General features: G+C 42.5%; 1 long non-coding RNA gene across 1 annotated transcript; it reads right to left on the bottom strand.

Moving 5' to 3' along the window:
* Positions 1 to 3,805: 3,805 nt before the first annotated feature.
* On the bottom strand, positions 3,806 to 19,101 carry LOC115892651. Its single transcript, XR_004052516.1, has 3 exons — positions 18,922 to 19,101; positions 12,934 to 13,056; positions 3,806 to 3,833 (listed from the first exon to the last, which is right to left on the bottom strand). It is a non-coding gene; the product is annotated as an uncharacterized LOC115892651 (long non-coding RNA).
* Positions 19,102 to 21,102: the final 2,001 nt, after the last annotated feature.

The following is a 21,102-nucleotide window of genomic DNA, read 5'->3' as shown; positions in this document are numbered from 1 at the left end:
GTTCATAAGGATAAGACAGCAAAGACTGGCACCAGCGAGGCTCCCTTTATGGGAGTCTTCAATGATTATTCATAAGGAGGTGGAAAGAGGTGTTAGAAGTAAGCATGTTCTGGGCAGTCCTCTGGGTGCACCTGAGCAGTAGCTGTACATGCTTGTTCATACATTGCATAGCTCATTAGCATCTTAAAACTCCACCCAGGGATGTGTTTTTTACTATTATAATGAGAAAAGGGTCAGTTTGAGGACAGGTAAAATCAAAATGCACAGAGGGGAAATCCCTACTATAGATAGCTTTGTTTTAATCAGCTCAGTTAGAATGCCAGTGCTGAGTCTTACTGTATTGACTGTTCTACCACCACTGTTGCTGCATCATGAGAACATGGTCACTTCTTTGACCACCTATCCTCCCTCAAGGTAATGACACATTTCTCAGGATGTATCCCCCTCGTTATGAAATGCATGAACATGTTAAGGAAATTGAATTGATAATTTTAACACTTCTGAAAATATTTCTTGAAGACCAGATATTTTCACAGGAATATTTCTTTCTTTCTTTCTTTTTCTTCTTTTTCTTTTTCTTTCTTTTCTTTCTTTTTTTTTTGAGACAGAGTCTTGCTCTGTCGCCCAGGCTGGAGTGTAGTGACATGATCTCAGCTCACTGCAATCTCTGCCTCCTGGGTTCAAGCGATTCTCCTGCCTCAGCCTCCCGAGTAGCTGACACTACAGGCATGTGCCCACCATGCCCAGCTAATTTTTGTATTTTTAGTTTCACCATATTGTCAGGCTGGTCTCGATCTCTTGACCTCATGACCCACCCGTCTCAGCCTCCCAAGGTGCTGGGATTACAGGCGTGAGTCACCGCACCCGGCCTTTCACAGGAATATTTTACCAAAAAATTAAAGAGGAATTAAAACCAATTGTAGCACACACACACACACACACACACACACACACACACACAAAACAGGAATGAAGGAGATTTGAGAAAATTGTAAAATATACCCAATTTAGATGATATCAGGAAATTTTTGTTAATTTTATTAGCTGTGATAACAATATTGAACTTGTAGGAAAACGTCCTCAATCATCAGATCACCCAGGATGGACTCCATTTGCAACTGCAGGTGCATGCATGACTGAGTGAGCAGTGGACGTGACTATGCACCTTCCATGCATCTCTGATTATAGGGGAAATTGTTTGTCCTCCAATTCCTGTCTTCACTCTTCCAGCAGGCAGGGACATGGACAAATCAGTGACCCAGCATGGACCCAGCAGATGAGGCTAATGCCTTAGGGCATGCAGGAGGAATCTGAGCCTTTGAAAAGTCTTCTGGAGCAGAGACCCCTCCTGGTATTGTATGAGAGGGAAACAGGACATATTTTGGTCAAAGAGAGGGGAGTATCGGCCAACTTCAGGTCCTTGGGACAATGCCTAGCAGAAGGGAATATTTCTCTAATTAGCACAGTTTTGCTGTATAGGCTGATACTGGCCCTGTCTTCAGCGACTCAGATTTACCTTGATTCGTTTAGACTAATCTCCTGGTCTAATGAGGAGACATCTTCAACAACGTCTCAACATCTCCCATTGCTCCTCAAGCTCTGAGTTTCCCTTTGGTAAAACTTTTTCTTTCTTTCTTTTTTTTTTTTTTTTTTTTTTGAGACAGAGTCTCAAAAAACTGGATGTTTGAAGCAGGAAAGGAGAGTATAGATGAACAGAAATTTGCACGTAGTAAATGTGCAGAGGGATGTCGTGATTATTATTAGTCAAATATCAGCATCAGGACACAGAAGAGGCTCATGCTGTGACCAGTCATGGTCCACATGGGGCCTGGTCCAGTCTTAAATGCCTTTTCTGATTTTCACACAGCAGATGCCAGAGTCTGCTGGGATGAGGTCGCAGATGTGATGGAAAAGTTTAGGACAGAACAAAAATGAGGCAGAGAAAGAACAGCAGGAAGGCTGATCTGACAAGGAATGGAGAACATAAGTAACCGTCTGAGACAGAAGGCAAAACACAGGACTCCATGAACAGATGATCTCCCTGTATCCCTCTTCCTCCTTTAATATATGTTTGTGTCAAAAGATCTACCAAGTTGTGCATCAAACTCTTAGTAATGGCGACTCTTGGAGTGTGAGATTTGGGGTAGACAGCTGACTTTAAAAAGCTACTCTATATGTATACATTTTCTAGGTTATTTTATAATAAGCATGACTATTACTGTTAACATGAAGGAAACAGACAAAATTTTAAAACCAGGAGTAACCTCACCAAGAGTGGCCTCTGAGCTCTGCTCCTTCTGTTGGGCTGAGACCTCTAGGGCAAGGCTTTTCTGCCCACCAGCTGCCCACCATGCTCCACCTGGTAGGTGAGCACATCATCCCTGTGGGCAGATATGTTCACCAGGATCCAGCTTGTTCAGTTGTAGGTGCCATCCTTAATCTCAGTGAGGGTGGAGGCTGTTTCTATCTGGGACACGTTTCTGTTCTCCAACCAAGTCAACTGTAGGTTCTAGGGGTAGAAATTCTTCACCTGGCAGGTGAGGTTCACCTGGTTCCCTGCCTTTATGGGCTGTTGAGTAATATCCAAGAAGGGTGGAACTGAAAGAGGACAGGGCAGAAGCTCTGACCCTGTGGCACAGACAGATCACAGGGAGGGCTCCATAATGTAGCTCCCACCACCACAGTGCGGGCATCACCAGGACAGTGCTAGGCAGGCAGCACGTGCTCAGACATTGAGGGTGCTCTTTGCATATGAGTGAAATTATTAAGCATAACACCCAGCACATAGTAGGTGCTCAAGGACTGGTAGCTCCTACTAGGCTAAGAATAAGTGAAATCTACAAGCACAACCCCTGGCATACAGTTGAAATGTCATAACTGCAGCAAAATCAATGAAATCACCAAGCACGTAGGAGCTTGGCTCATAGCAGGTGCTCATTAATTGTAGTTGCTCTTGGTGAAATAAATGAAACTATCTAGCACAGAGCTTGGCACCTTGTGGGTAGACATCTAGCTGCTGCCATGACAATGATAGTAAGTGACCAGTACATCTAGGTGCATGGAAGGTGACCAGCACAGTTAGGAATTAGATTCCAGGAAATCCACGCCCTGGAATAAAAGCCAGAGGGGAGGAGCAGACTTGGCAGCCAGATATGGGGTGAGGCTAGGAGTGAGGGTTCTCTACCTCGAATGGCCTCAGACAAGTTTTCAGTCCCACAAAGAGGGCCCCCCGTAAAGTGACATGGGCCACCTCACAGATGACCTGAAAGCAAAGGTCTCCAGAGGCCAGCACCACCCTGGCTGTGCTACAGATGCTGTAGGACATACTTTCTCCTGCAGGGTCCACATTGATCTGGAAGCCCGAGAGCTCATTCCTATTTTTGAACCATTTCAGGGTGATGTTTCAGGGGGAGAAGCTGTGGGACTCACAGGTGAAGCTCACTGTGTGCTCAGCTGTGGTCCTCACTGCAGTGCATGATACCACGGGAGCAAAGGGTTTGGCTACAAAAGGAGCATCGAAAAACAGGAGACATGACTGAGATGACCATCACCAATGATGAGCGTGTGACACGTTAAGAACCTTCATGGACATTAGTTTTTAATCCTTCTAATAATACAGAGAGGGCGGTGTCCTCATTTTACAAACCAGGCTGGAAAGGCTGTGAGAGGTGAGGAAGTCCAGACTTGAGTTCAAAGTTCTCTCTAAACAGGGTGACTTCCACCAATCTGGGCACAGGAACAAAGTTACTGATTAGTCTCCCTCTGTGTATTGACTGGTCCTAGCCTGCCTCCCCTGGAGAAAGTTCTCTCTAAACAGGGTGACTTCCACCAATCTGGGCACAGGAACAAAGTTACTGATTAGTCTCCCTCTGTGTATTGACTGGTCCTAGCCTGCCTCCCCTGGAGAGTTCACCAATCTCAGACAGTGCCGAGACCAGCTGGGTTGGGGAGACCCTAATCCAGGGCACTAGAGGAATTAAAGACACACAGAAAATATAGAGGCGTGGAGTGGGAAATTGGGGTCTCACAGCCTTCAGAGCTGAGAGCCTTGAACAGAGATTTACCCACATATTTATTGACAGCAAGCCAGTGATAAGCATTGTTTCTATAGATTATGGATTAACCAAAAAGTATTCCATATGGGAAATAAAGGGGTGGGCCGAAGTAAAGGGATGGGTCTGGCTAGTTATCTGCAGCAGGAGCATGTCCTTAAGGCACAGATCACTCATACTCTTGTTTGTGGTTTAAGAATGACTTTAAGCTGTTTTCCACCCTGGGTGGGCCAGGTGCTCCTTGCCCTCATTCCGGTAAACCCACAACCTTCCAGTGTGGGCATCATGGCCATCACGAACATGTCACAGTGCTGCAGAGATTTTGTTTATGGCCAGTTTGGGGGCCAGTTTACAGCCAGATTTTGGGGGGCCTGTTTCCAACAAGAGAGGCATTTACAGAAGCCAATACAGGGAACAATGGTGAAGTGGTGCCACTGTGAGAGCTGGAACCAGGCTGCTCAGCCCAGGAGACAGGTGGCCTGACACACCCAGCTCCTCATCTGTAAAATAGGACAGCATTTCTGCTTCCCAGGATGCAGTGAGGATTAAATGGGGCACTGTTTGCTTTGGATCAAACACAGAGGATGCTTCATATAAGTGAACAAAGTTCTATCTTTAACCCAAATTTCATGAATACACAGAGATCTCTCTTAGGTATTTATTAATGTGTTCCATATAGTTCATACTTTTCACAAATATTCCAGCAGGATCTGTGAAAGAAAATGAAGTAATTAAGGCTAAAGCTTTAATGTAGAGCCAAGAGTTTGTAAGAGCATTGCACCTACACCTGCTAAAGGTCAAGCCACAGGATGTTGCTGTAGATCTGAATAACAACTGAAGTCAAGGTACGTGGGATTTTGATCTCTCTCATCCTGGAGTACTTTAAGTAACCAATGAAAACAGGTTTGCAGTTTAGAATTTTTGCCCAGCCAATGAACTCTCTCTAAAACCAACTTTTTTGAAAATCCCCTATACAAAACCTTTCCTGCACCGCCGTATGAGACTGTATTCAGCGCTTCTCTGACTGTGTACACAAAGTACAATTCTTTATTTCTCGAATAAATGCTATTTCTTTGGGCCTTTCTGCCAATATTTTTGTTGTTGTTGTTAGCAGGCCTAATCTGTGCCAAGTGCTGCCTTTCAAAAGACGGAGCATTTTTGGAATCTGGGTCTTCAGTTGGGTCAGGTTTGGATTGACAAACAAGATCACTGAGTACTGAGAAAGCCAAAGGTGGTTACTTTTTTCATCATTAGTTAATTACAAGAAACACAGACCCAGGCCATCTAAGCAGGCAGGAACCCATCCTGCGTCCTGAAAGCACACAGATTAGAGAATCAGAAAAATGAGGGCAATTTCTTTCCATAGACAGGTCCTAAAGGGCATCTCCAAATTGCTAATTACTACCCTACCTCTTCTACAACAATCACCAGGAAGCATATATCACACATATTTGCCTTTGCACATATTAACCTGCTCCCTAACATGTGTCAAACATTTTGAGGGCACAGGAAGGAGGGTGTCACTTGAACAAGAGAAGTTATCAAGACACCACCAGCATGGGGACCCTAGCGGGATGACAGGCTGTAATCAATTTCCAATTATGGGAGCCCAATGCCGCTTGCTGCCTCTATACCTCTCTTTAATCTTTTTAATCCCCCTCCATCCATGTGAGGGGCTCCTCGTGTGAGCCCCTTTATAGGATGAGGCTCAGAGAGGAGGCCTGGCTGGCCAAGGGCCAAAAGTGGATACAAACCCCACCCTGGTAAGATAAGAGAAGACAAATGAAAAGCACAGAGCCTGGCATGTAGTAGGTGCTTAACAAATGACCCCTGTGACTGTTATCAGGAGGTTTGGTCATTACTGCTTCTGAATCTACACATTTATCCTTTAGGCAGAAGAACAAAGAAACCCTGCTCCCTGCAGCTCATGACAAACCCAAATGACAATAGGAGCAGAAACCGAGTGAGGATTCTCTCCCCTTTACTGAACAGTCCCCTCAGGAAACAAGTTTGGCAAATTGGCTTTCAAAACACAAACAACATCACAGATGCCTCTCTCCAGAGGAACTATTTACAGAAGCTGGAAGCATTTTGGAAGGCATAGGGAACAGACTTCTCCATGACATCTTGGTATGTGGGGGGCAGGGAGGATCCTGGGGCTGAGGAGTGAGTATTTGCTGGGATTCCAGTGCTTGTTTAAACACAAACATGTTGAAATTGTTCCCAACACTGAGGCTGGGACCTGAAGCTTAAACCAGGCTTCTCCTCCTCAGCCCCTATGGCCTGCTCCATGGGACGGGTCCTGGCCAGGCCACTGGGGCCTTCTGAGATGTCTCTGGCCCATGTTGTTCTGAAGCATCCACACCCAGAAAAACTGCTCTCAATGCTCAGCAAAATGGGGGACCACTTTTGCTAGGGGGCTGTGTATTAGAATCTTCTGGAGTCATTAAGAACTTTGGATGCCCAGGCTAACGTCAGACCAATTAAACTGGCATTTTTTAAGGAGGGAGCCTTGGGCTGGATTAAATTTTTATTTTTCAAATTTCCCAGATGATTCTAACGAGCAGCCAAGATCGAAAGCTGCCAGACCCCACCCCAAACCCCATATATCCTTGAGGCCTGGAGGAGCACTGACCCATCTGAGGTCTCATAGCTTCAGCATCACATAGTTCACATTTATGGAACATTTACTGCACTCCAGGTGCTGCTATGAGCATTGAATAGGATTTCACTCCTCCAGTCTCTGTCCCCAGTCTGTGAGGTCAGTGTCATCATCAACAGGTGCAGACACTGGGACTCACTGTGGTAGAGCACCTTGTCCCAGGTCACAGAGCCAGGAAGTACCAGAGCCCGGAAGTGGCCCAGGCAGTTGGGCTCCTGTCTGCCCCGCACTAACCACTGTTCTGCGGAAACTCAGTAATAACCTGAACACCACCACCATTCAGGACGCTGTGCACATCCTCTTCCATCTTCACAGAACCCAGAGGGGGTTTGGTGCATGATTATCACCATTGCACAGATGGGGAAACTGAGGACTCAAGGGAAGGCAAGAGTGGCCCAAGACAACAAGAAATAACAGCTTGATTTAGGGGTGCCTACAATGTGCTAGGTGATTTACAGAGAGAACCTCAAATCCTATCCCCTTTCCTAAAGGAGTCGTGATGATCACCATTTTACAGATGAGGAAACTGAGGCTGAGAGAAATGAAGGCACTGCCTCCTTGTCCTCCGTGTGTCCCAGTGGGCACCTCCTGTGTCCCACCAATCACTTATGTCCATTAACAGAGCAAGTAAGTGCCCTGAATTCTTGAGTCCCAACACTGACCGCACACCTAATTGTCCCTTTGAGATTCTTGACTTCATGCAATTCTAGAGAGAAGCCTGCCTCCTGGATACCCAGTCCCAGATACCCTGTAGCCATAAAACACTGTGGGCTCCTGATAGCCCGAGGGGAGAATGGAAACTCTTGCTCACAGTGGCCCCACTCACCCACTACAAAATACCTCATCTCCTCATCTTTAGTCCTCAGCACCAAGAAGGGATGGGCACATGCTCTGCTGGGCTGCAGGAGGCCTGACTTTTCTCCACAGATGCTGCTCAGTGAAGGAGAAACAGCACAACACGCGGGAAGAGTCCTAAATACTTCATGTGTGCTGAGACCTGTCCTTTAGGAACAGGCTTGACATAGAATGAGCCATCTGCAGAACTTTTCTGAAGAGAATGTAAAGCCAGCCCCTCCTACCCCTACAGGACTTATGTTTTGTTTTGTTTTGTGTTGAATGCTTTTTGCTGTAGAACAGAGCAATGCAAGAATTTAGAATGAGGTTGGAGCATTTCTTCACACTTTAAAAAGCATAGTTGAGGGTTGCAGAGACAGGGGCTATGAGTCAGACTGGTGGGGATCAGACCTTGGCTCCCTGACCTGCTCACCTCTCAGGTGTCCTCTCTGAGCTTTAGTGCCTCATCTTTAACCCATACTCTGTTTGCCCCAAGAATACTCTTGTCTCTAATCCTAATGTAACAGAAATGTATATAATGTTACATTAGAATTAGAGACAAGTTCTGTTTAGAAATAACTCCAAGAACAGTTTTTATATTTTATTTTCACATTGAATATCAGTCAGATTTACTTCAACCTCAGAGAGCATGTTTATGTAAAATTAAATGAGCTCTGGCAGGGAGCTGCACTTTGTTTTTCTTTCTAAATGGGTTAAAAGAAGCAACAAATGGCTCCTCCTTCCTAGCACTGGTTATAAGGAGACTCTGGCACAGCTGCTGCTCCCTGCTTCCCTCCTGCCTCCCTCCTTTCTCATCCAGGGCATCAATTAGGCTGATAATAAGACAAAGAGGAGTGAGCACTTTACTAGGAGGTAGCAGATTGGGGTCACACCTGAGCCACTTACTAGACGTGATTGCCTAGGGTGGGAACACATCAGCTGGGAACTTGTGTCTTTATCTGTAATAAGTGCAAAACCAGGATAAAGCTACCTTCTCCATCTGTGTTTAAGGGTTGTTAGGAGCCTTGATTGCTAATCATCTAGGAAGGAAATTAGGTAGTATTCTTATATATGAAAACACACACACCCTCTGACCTAGCCATGCCACTTCCAGTGGGCATTTGTCACCTGAGTAGGATAACACATGTACAAGGTCACCCACTGCAGGATTGTCTTAATAGCTCAATATTGGGAGCAACTTACATATTTATCAACAGAATACTGTAAAGCGAATTTGATATTTTCATAAATTGGAGTATTCTGCAGCTGTTAAAGAGTGGAACAACTCTCTATGTCCTGACATGGAATATCAATAAGGAATGATAGGGCTTGTGTTTGGAAGAGTTTTTCCAACCACCAATGGGCTTTAGTGTCTGAATATGCGGTGCATTCTGAGCCTTTGGGAAACTGATGAAAAGGAGAAATGCCGGCTCTCTGGTCAGTGGTTCTGTTTGAGGAGCTTTTATTTAGCTCCTCGAACATAGTCCGTGTTGTTTCTCTTTGTCTAGTCTGAAATAGTTGTTGCCTGGGGGAAGCAGCCTTCTCTTGGACTGTAGATTAATTCCTGGCCTGGTCCAGCTCCTCTGAACCACTGGACAGGCCCCATAGGGAGCAGAGAGGTCACAGTGCAGTGCAGAATGGACGTCTCTCCAGCTGCGACTGACATGAACTTCTCAGGCTGAATCACCTGCAACTCCTCCTTAGCTTTCACTTTCACAACAAAGCAGTCATTTATTCATCTTTACATGATCCTGTGTGTTTCCTCATGTGTATCAAAGACTTTCATTGATTGGGTGCACATCAGGAGCAGGGCTTGAGCTCAGCCCACTGCATATATTATCTCGTTTAACCTTCACAACAAGCCTGTAACATGAGACTGTATTAGAAGTGAGGACAATGAGGCATAGAGAGGTTCGATTTTATGATACAGCTTTGGGTTGAGGACCCGTATGGAGCTCCTGAGCCCTCCTTGAAAGTGTCATGCTTTGCTAAATATTTTTGCCATCACTTTCTGGCTATATGGAGTGTTTCACTTTCTGAACCATTTCATTGACTGAGGCCATGTAACTGTTTTAGACCATTGAGTTGTAAGTAGAAATGATGGGTATAATATGTGGACTGGGCATTCAAATGCAAGAACCTCTATGGATCACCTTCTCCCTTCCACAGAGACCCACAAGGCTCTAATGGGGTCTGCTCCATCAGCCTGGATTCCTGAACGACAGTGACATGCAAAATCCCCAATACACAATGAAAATGCAGCTTAAAAGGAAATAACATTGTTTTAAGCCCCTGGGAGTTTTTCACCCATAGCGTAAGTTTCCTAATGCTGATGTGACTAACTACCAAAACTTGGTGTCTTACAACAAAAGAAATATATCATATTTTAGTTCTGGAGTTCAGAAGCCCAAAGTTGTGTGACTGCATTACAGTCAAAAAGAAAAGAAGAAAAGTCAAGTAAGTAAAGGTGAAGAATAAAATGATAGTGACCAGGGTGAAGTGCAGGGAGGTAATGGTGAGATACAGGTCAAAAGATACATAATTGAAGATAGGTCGGATGAGGAAGTCCAGAGATTGAACATGCCATATATCAACAACTAGAGTTAATAATATTGTATTGAGTTTAGTATTTTTGCTTAAAGAGTATATTTCACGGGCTCTTGACACACACCCACATGCAGGGTAACTATGTGAGATGATGGATATGTTCATTTGCTTGACTATAATAATCATTACACTATGTATATGTATATGAAAGCATCATGTGGTACACCTTACATATATACAATTTTTTTTTTTTTTTTTTTTTTTTTTTTTTTGAGACAGAGTCTCGCTCTGTCCCCCATGCTGGAGAGTGCAGTGGCTGGATCTCAGCTCACTGCAAGCTCCGCCTCCCGGGTTTATGCCATTCTCCTGCCTCAGATATACACAATTTTTAAAAAGGTATCAGTACAGCTATATGTTTTCTGGAGTCTCTGTTCTTTGCCTTTACTAATTCTGGAGGCTGGTAACATTTCTTTTCTCATAGTTACATCTTCCCATCACTCCAGCCTCTGGCTTGCATCCTCACATGTGCTTCTCTAACTCCTAATCTCCTGCCTCTTCCTTCTTGTAAGGACTCATGTGATACATTGGGCACACCCTGATACTAGACCAAGATGTTAAAACCACTGTCTTTAACATGTTCAAAGAGCTAAAGGAAACAATAGACAAACAACTAAAATAATTCAGAATTATGATACAGTAACAAAATAAGAACTCTAATAAAGAGAAATTATAAAAAGAAATCAAACGAGAACTTAATAGTTGAAAGTGTTACAACTAAAAGTTTGTTAAAGGGATTCTCCAACAAGTGAGCAGGTGGGAAAAAATCAGGAAACTGGGAGATGAAATCATTGAAATTATTGAGAGTGAGGTATAGATACAACAAAAATGAAAGATAATAGAATCTAAGGGAATGGTGGTACATTATCAAACTGATAAAAATACACATTACTAGAGTTCTAGCAGGGAAAAGAGGAAGAGAGAAAGGGGCAGAAGATTATTGGAAGAAATTGTGAACAAAATCTTCCCAAACTTGATAAAATACATGAATCTACAAGCTTAAGATGCCAAGGACACCCAAATTTAACTCAACAATAAAGTCTTAGAAACCCACGTTAGGCTGGGTGTGGTGGCTCATGCCTGTAATCCCAGTACTTTGGGAGGCCGAGACGGGTGGATCACGAGGTCAGGAGATCGAGACCATCCTGGCTAACATGGTGAAACCCCGTCTCTACTAAAAAATACAAAAAACTAGCCGGGCAAGGTGGCAGGCGCCTGTAGTCCCAGCTACTCAGGAGGCTGAGGTAGGAGAATGGAGTAAACTGGGAGGCAGAGTTTGCAGTGAACCGAGATCCGGCCACTGCACTCCAGCCTGGGCGACAGAGCGAGACTCCGTCTCAAAAAAAAAAAAAAAAAAAAAAAGAAAGAAAGAAACCCACGTTAAGACACATTATAATTCAACTGTCAACAATTAAAGAAAGAATTCTGAAAGCAGCAAAAGAGAAGCGATTCCTCTCACACGAGAGATCCTTATAAGATTATCAGCTGAGTTCTTATCAGAAGCACTGGAGGTCATAAGACAGAGGAATGATATGTTTAAAATGCTGAAAGAGGAAAACCCTATCAACCAAGAATTCTACACCTGGCAAACTGTCCTTCAAACACAAGAGAGAAACTAAGATATTCTCAGATAAATCCTCAGCCATGGATCCTTAAGTGAATAGCATGATGTCTCCAGGCCCAAACTTCCCTGATCTGTAGAAGGGGTGGCATCAGGTCATGAAAACGAGCACCCACCACCACACCCAATTGGTGTAGTGAGAGTTTATGACCGCTAAACCTTACTTACAAGAAATGCTAAAAGGAGTGCTTCAGGTGGAAATGAAAGGATGCTATAGGGCACTCAAAGTATGAAGAAACAAAGATGTCTAGTTAGGTGTACATTAAAAAAATTCATATTTTTCTGATGCCTCAACATCCCTGAAACAAGCTGTGAGCATCCTACCAAATGACCAGGTACAGCAGTGTGATAAAACTGGTCCCTGCCACAATTCCCCTTTTTGTCCTCCTCTACTGTGACCTAGTAAAGTAGTGACATTAAAACATACCAGTAAATCCCATCATGGTTTTTGTTTGTGTCCTCCACCCTAACTCCCAGTAAGACACTTGCCTGGGGTTCCAATCTCTCTTGCTTCCCCATCTGCTTGGTTGAGCCTGTTTCCTGGAAGCTCCTTGCATATGGCTTCCTATCTGGCATGCCATACCCCAGTCTCTGGGAACTGTGAGTAGAATAAATTGTTCATCTTCATATGCCTCTCCAAATGAAGTTTTCACAGCCATGTTAGAGTGTTCTTTGTAGACCCAATCAGCAGGACTTACTCTACCATTTTCAACACTAATGGCAATGAGAATGGCATCATTCTAAGCTAGGGTGGAAAGTTCCTAAGAGATAACTTTTGAATGCTCATGGATTGCTAATTTGCTACTCTGATGGGCTCTACCACTTGGAAGAGCTATTACCCTGATGGCTTTCTTGTACTCTGCTTTCTTCAGCTTTGTGTTGCCTTTTGGGAATGCTACCAAGACTATCCATCCTAAAGTGGGGATCATGTCTCAATATCAATAATGGCATCCACCTTTCTTCAGGAGCGCAGAGATGACATTACATTGGTATCAACATTTTTAAAGCAGATTCATTTGACATACTTATTAATGTCATATAATCCAACACCTTGAAGTTTCTGTTAAATGCTAGTGGCAACATATTCTTTTATACATCATCAAAAACAATACTCTTGTTAGTGCCTTCAAACGAATAGACAAACAAACAAAAATACCTACACTATATAAATTTCATCAACTTCTTTCATGTCTGTTGGAGTCTCTTCACCACTCATGATAGCCATCAATTTCTCCAGGGCTTTTGATGCAAAAATAATGCTCCACTTGGCCTCATGCTATACTCTATTAAAACAATGAATGTCTGGTTACCTACTGGGATCTCCTGGTCTGGAGTACAGCTCTATGAGGCATACTTTCCTGTTGCAATCATTAACCGTAAATTGTCCCACATCCAGGCTTTGCTTATCTGATATGAAGCCCATTGGAACGTAAACTTCCACTAGAACACAAAATTAAATCACCGCCAGGTGCAGCTGCACACCATTCTGTTGACAGTTGGCATTATTGCTACTAGGTTTGTTAATGCAACAATACTCAACCAAATACTAGTAAACTGAATTGAATAGCATAGTAGAAGGATGATATACCATGAGCAGATAGTAGTTATTCCTGCAATCCAAGGATATTTCAGTAAATAAATGACAACAATGTAATATGCCATATTTATCGAATAAAGAGAAAAACACATGATTATCTCATTTCATGCAGAAAAGCATTTGACAGATGTGGCTATCTTCCTATGAGAAAAATAATCAATAAAAGGAATGTATGAAAACATTCAAAATTATAAAAAATATATACTCATACTTTCTTGTTTTTTGCACTATCTATTTACTATTCACTGTCTGATTTACTATTTTATTTACCTATTTATCATGGATATTGGTTACTGTCATTCTCCAGTGGATATAAGGAACAAGAGGGAAACCACTATTTCTATTTTATTCACCAGTGCATCCCACATTTCTATGTCAGGTCCTGGAACACAGTAGATATCCAATAAATATGTGTATAATGTGTGAATTGCTCAGTGGGATACTGTCTTAGGAGACTGAAATCTTTTATTTTAAATGGATTGTTTCCAGTTGAATTTGGAGAAAATAAATTTCCCATGTAGATGAGTTGGTGAAGAAAAAATCAGTTTGCAATCACACAGAAAGCAGAAGAGCCCAGGAGAAGAAAACAAGACATCCTCTTCCTCATACCACACCCCTGCACACACTCACACTAGCAGCAGCTGCAGAAATTTCATGGAATAGAATTAGGGCCAGAAGTGTTCGGGAAGAGTAATGATGAAACCTGTGATCTCTAGATGAAGAGTGCCTGAGCTCAAATCATAGCTCTGCCAGTTACCAATGAGTGTCCTTGGAATGCTTTGTGCTTCTCTTTCCTTATCTATGTGTATGTGTGGTGGGGGGCAGGGGGTGACAAGAATCTCTACCTTGGATATGATGATCATCGAAGGTAAGAGCTGTAAGACGTTTCCAACAGTGTCTGCCACGTGGAGGGTGTTCAAAAATTATAAAGTTGGCCAGGCATGGTGGCTCAAGCCTGCAATCCCAGTACTTTGGAAGTCTGAGGTGGGCAGATACCTGAGGTCAGGAGTTTCAGACCAGCCTGGCCAACAGGGCAAAACCCCATCTCTACTAAAAATAAAAATTAAAAAAATAGCTGAGGGTGGTGGCATATCTCTGTGGTTCCAGCTATTCAGTAGGTGGAAACATGGGAATTGCTTGAACTCAGGAGGCAGCAGTTGCATTGAGCTGAGATCACAACACTGCACTCCAGCCTGGGAGACAGAGTGAGACCTTGAGTCAGAAAAAAAAAAAAAAAGGAAAGTAAAATTTTTACTCAGTAGATTTCCTGAAGTTTGGAAGCTTCAGGAAACTATAGATATAGTTACTACATAGACATAGATGCTATAGGCAGAAGTTTCTGTAACTTTATCCACTTCTTTCTTCCTCACCCCTACCCTTCATGAAAGTGGGAACACTAATACAGCAATGCACAGAAGTTCTATTTTGAGGGACTATGCATTTCACCAAGACAGAAGTTTGCTTGTCTGTTGCTTACCTTAACAGATTGGGGGACTTTGAGGGGTAAGATCAGAGAAGTAAAAAAGAAGAGAGAGTGTGGGCAACAGGGAAAACCAAACATCTCTTTAATGTGCATTTCATATAGACTAAAAAAAGGTTAGAAGGGAATAATAGGAAAAGTATTTTAAAAATCCTGTGTGTGTTTCACATAGTCAAGTGAGATTTATCCCAGGAATGCAAGGATGGTTAGACATTCAGCAATCTCTCAATGTGATACACTACATCAACAGAATGAGGGACAAAAACCATATGACCATCTCAACACAGGGTCCAAAAATGCATATGACAAAATTCAACATTTTTAAATGATAAAAACTGTCAATGAATTACATATAGGATGATTGTTCCTCAACATAATAAATGCCATATGGGACAAATCCATAAAAATGAACTCACACATTTACAGTTAATTGACCTTTGATAAAAGTTTCAAGGATACACAATAGGGAAAAGTCAATTTCTTCAAAAATGTTATTGAGTAAACTGGATATCCATGTATAGAGAAATAAAATTGGACCTTCATCTCATATCACATATAAAAATCAACTTGGAATGGATTAAAGACTTAAATGTAAGATCTGAAACTGTAAAGTACTAGAAGAAAAGTTCTGTAACACTGGTCTAGGCAATCAATTTCTAGATATGAGCCCCAAAGCACACACAACAAAAGCAAAAGTAGACAAATTGAATTACAACAAACTAAAAAGCTTCTGCATGTGCGTTTCTCGTGGATATAGAAATGAATGTGTGATTACATACATAGCCAAGAAAACAATCAACAGAGTGAAGAGACAACATACAGAATGGGAAAAATATATTTGCAAATTATACATTTGATAAGGAGTCAATATACAAAACATATAAAGAACTCAAACTCAATTATAAGACAACAACTCAATTAATATATGGGCTAAAGATCTGAATAGACATTTCTCAAAAGAAGACATTAAAATGGCCAGTAGGCATATAAAAAAATCCAATCTTACTTTTCATCAGAGAAATGCAAATTAAATCCACAGTGAGGTATCATCTCACACCTGTTACAATGGTTATTACCAAAATGAGGAAATTTAACTAGCATTGGAGAGGATGTGGGGAAAAGAGTACCCATGCCCACTGTTGACGAGAATGTAAATTAGTACAGCCATTATTGAAAACAGTATGGAGTTTCCTCCAAAAATTAAAAATAGAACTATCATTAGATCCAGCAATCTCCCTTCTGGGTGTATATCCAAAGGAAATAACATCAGCATGTCACAGCAATATCTGCACCCATGTCCATTGCAGCATTATTTACAGTAACAAAGATGGAATCAACCTAAGTGTCTGTCAACAGATGAATGGAGAAAGAAAATGTGGTATATATACACAATGAAATTCTGATCAGCATTATAAAAGAAGGAAATTCTGTCATTTCCAACCTGAAGAATATTATGCTAAGTGAAATAAGCCAGGCACAGAAAGACAAATACCACATGATCTCACTCATACACAGAATCTAAAAAAGTTGAACTCATACAAGTAGAGAGTAGAGCCTATAATCACAGCACTTTGAGAGGTTGAGGCAGGTGGATCACCTGAGGTCAGGAGTTCGAGACCAGCCTGGCCAACATGGTGAAACCCCATCACTACTAAAAATACAAAAAATTAGCTGGGCATGGTGGCAGGCACCTGTAATCCCAGCTACTCGGGAGGCCGAAGCAGGAGAATTGCTTGAACCCGGGAGGTGGAGGTTGCAGTGAGCTGAGATCTCACCATTACACTCCAGCCTGGGCAACAAGGGTGAAACTCTGTCTCAAAAAAAAAAAGAAGAAGTAGAGAGTAGAGTGGTGGTTACCTGGGGCAGGGGAGTGGGTGTAGTTGGGAGATACTGGTCAAAGGATGCAACATTTTAGCTTAGATAAGAGAAATAAATTTAAGAGATGTATTGTACAATATAGTTTCTAGAGTGAATAACACGAATTGCATTGTTGAAAATTGCTAAGACAGCAGAGTTCATAAGTTCTCACTATAAAAAGTGATATATATGTATGGTAATGCATATGTTAATTAGCTCAAATTAGTCATTTGTCAATGTACACATATTTTATAATATGCTGTACATGATAAGTACATATGCTTTTTTCAAATAAAAATAAATTTCTTTTCTGAAAAATTTCATTGCAAATAAAAAGACAATGATAAAAGCAAAATCTTATGTACATGTATGTACACTTACAGTCACTTATACACACATGTATGTATATATACACACGCATTCACAAATATATATAAAAGTTTGTTCTGTCATTATAGTATATAAAGATGTTTTGTACATTAAATAAAATTATGAAACCTGTTAAAATCTCAGTAAAATATTTGGCACATAGAAGTCATCCAACACATTTGTAACGTATGTTGGGAGTATATACACCAGAGTTTTAACTCTGAGTATCTCTGACTGGTGTGATGGGTGATGATTAATCCTATGTTTACTTCCCTGCATGTGCTAATATGTCTACAAGTAGCATAACATGGCTAAAAGAATGAATTCTGGAGCTGGTCGACCTGGACTTGAAACCCAGCTGCTCCACTGACTGTGGTAGGGGACAATGGACAAGTTCCTCCCTCTGCCTGATTCCCTGTTTGCAAATAGGAGTTAATGGGTGTAGCTTTCAAATAGGGATGTTGTGAGGATTAGTAGAGTTAAAATACACAAAATGCTAAGAACTATGTCTAGCTAGTAGGAAGAGCTCAATTGCTGAACTCTTACCACTGTCATTTGGGTAAAGTGTATACATAAGAAAAATAATTTGAAAAGTGAGAATCCTGTCCTCTAGGACCTGTGAGGTGACTCACAGCAGGGGCCAGTGGGGGGCAGGGAGGCTGCTGTGCCCAGTCCTATGATTCTGGGGTCAGCTCCATGGCCTGAGTGGGACATGAGGACAGGCAGCCTGTCTGTGAGCTGTGAGCCAGGTTCTCTCAGGCTGTACCAGGAAAGGTCCTCCAATCCTGTCTGTCCTGGGGAAGGGAAAATAAATTCCCCATGGTAAAGTAGAGAGAACCAAGATAGATTGTGTTACCTGTTATGGGCTGAATGTGTCCCCCAAAATGCATGTGTTGAAGCCCCAGTCCCCAGAACCTCAGAATTTGACTGCATTTGTAGACAGAGTCTTTAAGAAGCAATTTAGTTAAATGAGATCATTTGGGTGGGTCTTAATCTAATATGACTGGTGATCTCAGAAGAAAAGGAGATGAGGACACAGACACACACTGAGGGAAGACCACGTAATAAGACACAGAGCAGACAGAGATGGCCATCTACGAGCCAGTAAGAGAGACCTCAGTGCAGACTAACCCTGCCAACACCTTGATATTGCATTTAGCCTCCAAAAGTGCACGAAGTAAATGTCTGTAACTTTAGCTGCCCAGTCTGTAGTACTTTGTTATGCAAGCCCTAGGAAAGGATTACAGGGCCCAGTAAGCAGCAAATTCCTTCTTAAAGAGGAAGAGGGCACAAAAAAAGTGGGTGGTAACACTGAGATTACAGAGGAGTGGGAAGCAGGGGGAACAGAGGGCAAAGTATGCAGCATCCTGAAGAAGGACAGTGGCTGAATATCCCCGGGAAACACTGCTCCCCTGCCCAACTCAGGCACTGTTTCAGACTTCACATCCTCAGGGTGCTGAACAGAGGGCTGGGCCTGGAGCCACACACCCTGTCAGGCTGTCTCTCAGCTCACTCTGTGGCCTTGGGGAGATGGCTTTGCGTCCTGGAGCCTCAAGACTGGTAAGGATTTAAATAATGATTCCTCTGTGTTTGTCAAATGAAATATTATAAAAAATGTAACTAATTATGGTGCTGGTTGAAGGATCACCTGATTCCATCCCTTGATAGCCAGCTGCAGATCCACAGAGGAAGTGCTCAAGCTTCCTGATCTTCTGCTCTCAGACAATGCCCAGTCCTTGGCCTACCTTGGCAGCACTTGTGTTTGTCTGGAATCCCTGAAAGCCCAGGGGCAGGCTATGGCCCTGCAGGCAGACAGAAAGGGTTCTAGCTCAAGGCAGTGCTCACCTGTGCGTCCCAGCAGCAGAATCAGCAGCAGGAAAGGACCAGGAGGGTGGGGCCAGGAGGCTGGGATGGGTGTCCTGGAGACCTCAGGAGCCTGCTCTGTCCAAACATCTGTGCTGGGGAGATCTCAAACTGCTCTGAGGAGAGAAAACAAGCACTACCTCCCTTGATTCAAGAGGAAGTGGCAGTGATAGAGTACAACAGTGAAATAGAAATCAGGCACAGTAGGCAGTTACAACGCAAACAGTTACTCATGCTCCATTCTCAGGAGAATCAGACAGGCTTAGCAGAAATAGTGCTTCCTGCACACCTTGACCATATGTTCTCTCCACATGGCTCCTAACATCATCTTCAGGTCTTCTTGGTGATTCACCATTTGGGGCTATTAGTCCAAGAAGGACCTGTGATTAGGAACTGTTTTCTAAACTTTCCATCTCAAGACCCTAGGATGTTGCTGGCTTGTTGTCTTCTTCTGCACCAGCCTCAACCAAGTGCTACTCAGTTTGGGGCAGGAGAAGGGTTCACAAAACCTACTGCTCAATATTTGAGAGGAACCAGGTCTGTTTCTGAAATTGTTCCCTATTCCAAACTTTTATCAATATAACTGGCAAAACTTAGCCCAAATTCAGTCTAATCTGGGAGCTTAGCACTTTCATGTGCCTGCATCCAGCAGAAGGAATCATCTCCTGACTTCCTCCAGAAGAGGAAGTGGGTTTAGGTTAATAAGGATATGCTTTGTGGGCTGAGGTGGGAATTATGGGTTATGGGTTATAGGTTATGGTTTATGGAGAGGGGATAGGGTTATGATGGGGGGAGAATATGGTAGGCAATTTCCTGGGGCAGTCACATCAATAGTCTTTGTTTGGCACACAGAGCACCTATTCCATCCAACACTGCGTTCAGATTGGAGGTGAAGAGAGAGAAAGAATAAATACTCCAACCAAGAGGGTGTGTTAAGGATTTGATGAAGTCACTGGGCCCTCCTAGGCTCAGTTTTGCTCTCCAGATTGCAAATGATAAGTCTTTCACTGCTGTGTTTTTGTGGATGTTAAAGGAGATCATGACTATACCACACATGAAACCCAGTAGGTCATTATTGATACCATGGAGCCAGGTGAAGAGAAGGAACTCAATTTTTTTTTAATGGATCCCTACTGCATGCTGAGTTTCCCACCAGTGGCTTTCTCCGAGATTTCCAGGCCGCTGAGACCTGGCTTATATGGTGTACTTGAAATATCCCTGCCACTCTGAGATCAGTTGCTCCCTCTGGATTCTCTACACTCTGCTTCTTGTCAATGCATAAATGAATTCCTCTCTCACAATGTCGAGCTGTGTGACTTTAAACAAGACACCTAAGTTCTCTGAGCCGTAGTTTGATTATATGTAAATAGAGGTTATAACATGTACCTCGTAAATATATGGTAAGAATAATATAAACCATACTGAATGCTCACCTCATAATTAATTATAACTAAAAAATTATGGTTATATTAATATTTTGTGTACAGAAAGCATTCACTGCTTCTCTGCCACACTTGTCCTTTAGAACAGTTACCCTGTTAGGAGAACTGGTTTCTCCTTCATCATCTATGACTAAGAAAGGCCCACATGGAACCCTCCCCGTCACACACTGGGTTTGAAGTCCTTCATCTCTCAGAATTAACTGTCAAATGAAATTATCCAAATTATCATATTTCCATCCAAATTTCTTTTTCTATGTGGCAGATGTGCAGAGAGTGAAATCTTCACCTCCTGTTTCATACCCACAGAAATGAATATAAAAAATGATAAAATTACCTTAATCAATGTCTAATTACACTTTAAAACAAGAAAGTAGTCTCTATATACCATGAAGGAATAGTAGCAGCTATTATTTTTTGCAGATGTCCTGGACACCAGACATGGTATCCAGCATTTTATGTCAGTCACCTCATTAGTTCAACACTCTGACCCTGTGGTAAGTGCTACCATTAACCTTCATTTAGAGGTGAGAAAATCCGAAGCACACAGAGAATAGCAAGTTTGCCCAAGATCACTCAGCTTTTCGACTGAGACATAGGCTGTCACATTCCACAGCCTTCACTTTTAATGTTTGCACTAGAGGACATCTAGTGGATGTCCTCTACAGGGACATCCCTGTAGAAGTAAGCAGTGAAGAAGCCATAGACTCAGAAGCAGTCCCCA

This window comes from Rhinopithecus roxellana, chromosome 13 (assembly GCF_007565055.1).
Source record: "Rhinopithecus roxellana isolate Shanxi Qingling chromosome 13, ASM756505v1, whole genome shotgun sequence".
Classification (NCBI taxonomy): Eukaryota; Metazoa; Chordata; class Mammalia; order Primates; family Cercopithecidae; genus Rhinopithecus; species Rhinopithecus roxellana.
Note: the sequence above shows the minus strand (reverse complement) of the source record. Positions and strands in the feature narration are given on the sequence as shown.